Source organism: Juglans regia, chromosome 11 (assembly GCF_001411555.2).
Source record: "Juglans regia cultivar Chandler chromosome 11, Walnut 2.0, whole genome shotgun sequence".
Lineage (NCBI taxonomy): Eukaryota > Viridiplantae > Streptophyta > Magnoliopsida > Fagales > Juglandaceae > Juglans > Juglans regia.
Genome location: NC_049911.1, coordinates 6,940,362 through 6,947,125, shown reverse-complemented (window position 1 = coordinate 6,947,125; position 6,764 = coordinate 6,940,362). Strand labels below are relative to the sequence as shown.

Below are 6,764 nucleotides of genomic sequence, written 5' to 3'. Positions count from 1 at the left end.
TTGTGGCTCTACCACCCAGCCACCGACGTAGCCACTGTCCACCTCCCAGCTCTTTGCACAACAACTTCCTGGACGGTGAGCTTTCGTTCTCTCTCTCTTGATTTCTATCAGTTTGTAGTGCTCACCTTCTTTCTCTCATCAGTTGGTCTCACCCTCCATGCGCTTTCTCTCTCTCTCTCTCTCTCTCTCATTAGTTGGTCTCTCTCTCTCATCACTCTCTCTCTCTAACTAGTGTTCTGTCGCCGCCCCCACCACCGTAAACAACCACCCAACTCGCCGCCTATGTGCGCTCTATTGCTTGGTGAGTATGGCTCCATACGAAGTTATACTCTTATGTATATGAATCTCCGTTATTCCAAAAGAGCCCTTATGTGTTTTGTTTAATCCCTAAAATACCCTTATCATCAGACTAATTATAGGTTGATCATGTTTTGGTCTATATATATTAGTAGGTTTTCTTTTAAATAGAAGATTTTATAAAGAAAATAAATAAAGATTTGAGATATATTATTAGTGATAACATATTTTTAGAAGCACATAGTAAGTGCATGATTTTATTTTGAGCCCTTTAAAAAGAAACTAATAAGTCTATTTTTTATGAAATGAAATTTTTACTTTCCTAATTTTTAATCAGTTTTGTTATAATTATGTTAAGAGTATTTTTAAACTAGTGATATATTTTTTTGGCATAGTTGTATTTAGTATAATATTATTATGCTGTTTAGAAATGAATTAGGGTATAATAGTCGGACGAATTATGTGGATATTGAGGAATTTGGGAGGTTATGATACTTTAGGGTTAAGAGAAATTTTAAGTTTTGTGGAATTAAAGTAGGTTAATTTTATAACATTTTAGATTAAGTATTGAATTACGTGTTTGACGAGAAATTTATGAGTATCACGTTACTATTTGATATGTGACAAGTAATTTTCGTTCAACATTTTTTTGAAGAAATTCAGAAAGTTAATAAGTCCAGGTAAGCGAGGTTCCTATACTAGACTTTGTATAAAAATAAAATGGGCTAAGGTTGATTTTTGGAAAATATGCATGTCTTGTTATGAGAAGAAATTTGAAAATAACCTCAGTTATTTGCTCTTTATTACTCATGAGATCCATAAGAAAGAAGATTATTTTTGTCATGACTGGTGTAGACATGATCTAGTTTTTTTGTATTCTGTTTCTGATTTGGAAAAGAGCGAGCATGAGTTTTTATTTTTTATTTTTTTTAAAGTTTTGTTTTGATGAATAAAGATGTTTTGATGCATGAGATCTAAAAGTTTTGTTGTGAATAAATAAAAATGTTTTGATTCTATTTATTTCGAACATATGAAATTATCTGAAACTGTTCAGTTTTTGGCTTTTGATATGAAGTGGCATATGAAAATCTTGGCATGAGATTCTGATTTTGTATTTTGATTAAGTTTGATTATGATGTTCTGTCCGGTTTTCCGTTACGGCCCAGCCACGGGTAATAATAGTGGGATACGGCCCAACCACGTGTTATAATAGTGGATACGGTCCAACCATGGGTGATAATAGTGGATACGGCTCAACCACTGGTTATAATAGTAGATACGGCCAACTACTGGTTATAATAGTGGATACGCCATTCCATGGGTTATAATGGTGGTTCATAACCCTATCACGGGGGGTTAAACATGGTATACTACCTAACCACGTGTGATAATAGTGGATACGGCTATTCCACAGGTTATAATAGTGGTTTATAACCCTATCACGAGGGTTAAATATGGTATATAGTCAAACCACGGGTTATAATAGTGGATACGACCTTTCCACATGTTAGAATGATGGATTATAACCCTACCACGAGGGTTAAATATGGTATCTATCCCGATGTGATGCTCTGATTGATGAAGATGAGGTCTCAAATTTTGATATGCCAAAAGATTTTTGAATAAAAATGTTTTCTGAAAGTTTCGCTCCGATATTTTTGGTAATATGTTTTTGATTTTGCATTCTGAAAATAAATGTTTCTGATTCTGCATTCTGCAAGTAAATATTTTGTTCTGCATTATGAATACTAAAAATGCTTATGTTTACATATTAGTATATGTTCTTTACTTACTGAGTTGTTGTTAACTCACCCATTATCTCCATAATATATTTCAGATAATTTTGATGCCTCAGCTGGAAGTCAAGAGTAGGAAGTATTAGCATGATTTGATGATCATAGAGGAATAAGTGCCAGATGATACAAGTTTTTAATTGAGAGTCATATTTAGTAGGTTGATGATTTTATATTATTTGGTATTTGGAGTTATGGATATTTCAGAATCTTTATGGAGTTTTAAATTATTTCATTGAATTATTTATTTGGTGTCTTAGTGGAGGAATATATATATTTGGTTTGAATAAATGTATTTGTATTTTGATGGAGAATTTGGAGTATATAAACATGTTATGAGAGATGGTTTTAGGTTACAAGAACTAACTTTCTGGACCTCTAGGAACAGGGTGTTGCAATATGGATATTGTGTTTTAGTGATTTCGTAGAAATTTCGAATTCTTAGAAATCTTCCTCCTCAAATCGGAGGGGTTGATTTTTTTCTTTTTAAATCTGGGTGTAATGTTCTCTAATGAATGATTTTTGTAATTGTTCTTGTTTATGTTTTTATAGAAATTACATTTCTCTAATTTCCTTTGTTCTCATGTACACGAGTATGAATTTATGAAAAAATAATGGGAAACTACTATTCATCTCTGATTCACACTTATTGGACGAAACAACGGCTGCGAGTGGGAAACGTAAGAGAGATTGAGACAGAGCTGCTGCTACTTGAAGAAGGGCTTCTATCTGGCCTGGTCCATGTCTACCAACGGCGGCAAGTCACGCAAGGCAAAGAGAGAGAAAAGAGAATGTTTATGAATTGAGAGAGAAAACTCGGGTGGAAGAGTCAGAGAGCCGACAATGAGAGAGAGGATTTGTGTTGTGTGCAGTATAAAAGGAAACATAATGTAATTTTAGAATACAAGTAAGGGTAAAATTGAAAATAAAAATGTTAGACGAAAATACTGTCCACGCAACATTCGCATTTATATATATAGTAGATATATTAAAAAAGACATGTTGGAAAAAGGCAACCGGTGAAAATACTAAATACTCCCTATATTAATTTTTTTTAGTACTCACTGTGTTGAAATTTATCTTACATCACGATGACATGTAATTATATTTATAATGAATTTTTTATCCAATTGCTCTACACTACATACTTATTGATATGAATCATTTACTTATTATTTTTTATTTTTAATAAGTGTGTGATGTAAGACTATTAACTAGAATTTTTTATTTTTTATTTATAAGTGTATGAGATTCACAGTATTTCTCATTATCTTGACACTCTTAAATAATAAATTGAGTGGATAAAAAATAAACTTCCAAAAAAATATTTTCCAACTTTTATTTTTTGGATATTCTCTAGATAATTAATTCCATCACAAGTTTACTGTTCATCATCAACTTTATGAGCTAGTAGGGCTGGCAATTCCATAATGTGAGTTAGGCGGTTGCCTAAGGCCCTGCAATGAAAGAAGGTCCAAAAAATACTAAAAGTTAATTATTAAGAAAATTAAAAAAAAAAAAAAAAAATCTAAACTTAACGTTGGTAACCTTGAAAATTGAAAAAACCCAATTGTTAACTCCACGGTAAAAAAAAGATAGACGTTAATAGGCTTTATATAGACTTTGCAACTTCATTTAGAAAATCTAAAAGTCACAATAAAATCTCAAAAAAGACGTTCCAATCCATTTATGAAAAAAATTTCAGAACATCTCAAGAACTCTCATTTTATACCTGAAATTTATAAATTTTATTTCATTTCTCTTGTACTCTAGACTCTAGTCTACAATCTCTAATCTAACTCTCTTGCATCCATCTTGCTCGTATTTGGCACTAGCAGCCTCACTCATCGCTGCATCGCACTTACAGGCATTGAGCGGCATCTCTATTGTGCTATGGTCAACGAAGGTAAAAGTAAAACTGAAAAATTTGTGTTATATATAGTGTAAAATTTTATAGTAGTAAAACAACCACGTGACTTATCTTCTAGTCTCTAGAACACCCTTTGTTCTCTTTTTTTATTGTCTTCTTCTTCATGACTTCAACTAACCATGCATGGCGACTAGGGGTTATATAATTGAATTCACATGGCCAATGGGTCACATATTCCTCGATTTTTTTGTCAAATTTTGTTTTTTTTTTCTCAACTTCTATAATGTATAATTTATTTATTGATTTTGAATATTAATATTAATATATTTTATTTTATTGTATAGATTAACAATTTTATATAAAAATGGTGCTCATCTGTTATATAAAAGTGAAGCCTATTTACTAAACCAGGTTCTATTGATTTATGTTAATATTTATTTTTTTCTTGAATATTCATAAGCATGGTAAGAATATTCTAGCCATAATATGAATTGAGAATGAAATATTAGAACTTGAATATAAAAATTTAATTAGCAATTTTACATCTCAAAAAACAAGAATAATAATTTTTAAATAAAATTATACTTTAATACAAGAAAAATGTCACATTTTAACTTCTCGCATTCGGCCTCAAAATCTATTGAGCCAGCCCAGTGGGCTAGATTCCCCATTCACACTATATTTTTCTCATTTGTGTGAGATACTCATTTCAATATTACTAATATATGGAGTGAACAAAAAATAATCTTAAAAATGATTTGTACCCTAACAGTATTGTTTAAATTGGCATGCCAAGCTTATTTTAATTATCAGCAACTCAAAATTTTCTGCAGTAAAAGTTAATTTAATTTACACATTAAACATGAGTCAATGATGTGAAGATTTATCATATGATCAGTTAGCTAGTAGAAAAAACAAAAATGCTTTAAAATCTCTTTTTACCGATATAACCCAAGGGCAAGTGGTGTATTTAAACACAAACCTGTAATTAAATTATTAAATAAGAGTTTTTTAAATTTCTATAGAGTTTTTTGTACGTAGTCCTTATTCTCAAGCGGCGGGGCTTGAAAATTAAGGCACGTTGATATTAATAGTTTGATTTTTCTAAGAATTAGATCACTTTATATAATATATATATATTAAAGGCGATTGGTGAAACACGACATCAACAACAATGACGAAATTAAATAATGTAATTTGAAGGATAAAGTATAATACTAGAGATCATATAATATATTAACGGCATCATTACATATCTGATTTTTCACACGTACATCGCGCGGGATATATACCATGTCAAGTATATCATTAATTTCTCTTACTAAATGTAAATATATGTATTTCCCTTCTTTATTTTCACTCACTAATGATATTGAATTTGTCATTGTATGGAGCATGATGGATTAGCTGGATCCTCCCACCGGCCGTCATAGACAACAGTCGACGTTCGGTCACAGACAGGACCGTTGTGGTGGGGCGTATAATAGAAATGAGGTATGGGTATGTACTGAACTACAGGCTTCTGGTCGTCAGGCTTCTTCGGATCGGCCGGCTTCTTCTGCCCTTCATCCTGCTTTGGGGGAGCAGGTGGAGGTCCGATGCTAACCCCACTTCAACAAATTTCCCTGTTTTTTTTGTACGGACAATTATTTCATATGGGTCTGCTTCGCCTGTAACTGTCAAAGTTCCCTTTGCTTCATCAACTTCTACTTTGTCAACACCTGCATACAGTAAAGTAAGTAAATTTGGATCAAACTAAGAAAAAACAGTACTTGAACTGACGTATAAATGGAAGCTCTCGATCTTGATATCATACCTTGCAGTGCAGACACAGCTTTGAGGAGCTGCTGCTTGCATTTTAGGCAGTTAATATTAACCTTCTGCACTGTTTTCTGCACCATGACCTCCCTCTTTTCCCAAGATGACTACTTTGAGGAGTAGAAGTAGTAATGGCGTGACGAACAAGATTGGGTAATTGAACCTCCTACACACATTTTTTCGAGACCTTATCCTGCTATGGTTGTCTTTTATACATCATTTGGTCTCGACAAAATAAAATGAGAAATACAAAGTGATTGTACAAAATTTTATAAATTGGTGTGATTTATTATAATTTGTCAGATTATAAAATTATTTTTATTATAAAATATATTTGATAGATCACATAAAATCATATCAATTTATAAAATTATTTTTATATAATTATTTTTATAAACGTAGATTACTTAAATAAAATGCAAGCACAATCACTACTCAAATAAAATACAAGCAGAATCTCCAGGGAACTACCTAGTTAACAGAAGAGCAATATTAGGTACAGTCTTTAAATACAGACTGCAATGTAAGTCTAGGTTATTTTAATTTTAAAATTTTTTAAAATTATAAAATTATCCATCCTAAAATGATATTTTCTCTTATTTAATAATGTGTCTCTATATACAATCCTCACTTGAGAATTATAAATAGAATTTCTCTTAACAGAATTGGATCTTGGGCCCATCTTGACTTGACTTTTTTGGTTTCTTTTTATTCCACACGTACAGCTGTCCACTACAGTACTATAACTGCAAACCTTAAGTGCAAGTTACGATTTTCTTATCTCGTTTGTTTTCGGTTTTTTTTTTTTTTAATTTATCTCATCTAATTTTTTTTAATTATTATAATTATTTTAAATTTTTATCTAAAATAAAATAAATAATTCAATTTTTTAAATATCAAAACAAAAATAATATTAAAAAAATATATTGTTAATATTAATCAATTTTAGAGTTATCAACCTAGTTTGCATTTATATTTTATGGTTG

The 6,764-nt window shown here is 31.1% G+C and overlaps 1 pseudogene; it reads right to left on the bottom strand.

Moving 5' to 3' along the window:
* Positions 1–5,165: 5,165 nt before the first annotated feature.
* LOC108993541 lies at positions 5,166–5,961 on the bottom strand (annotated as a pseudogene).
* Positions 5,962–6,764: the final 803 nt, after the last annotated feature.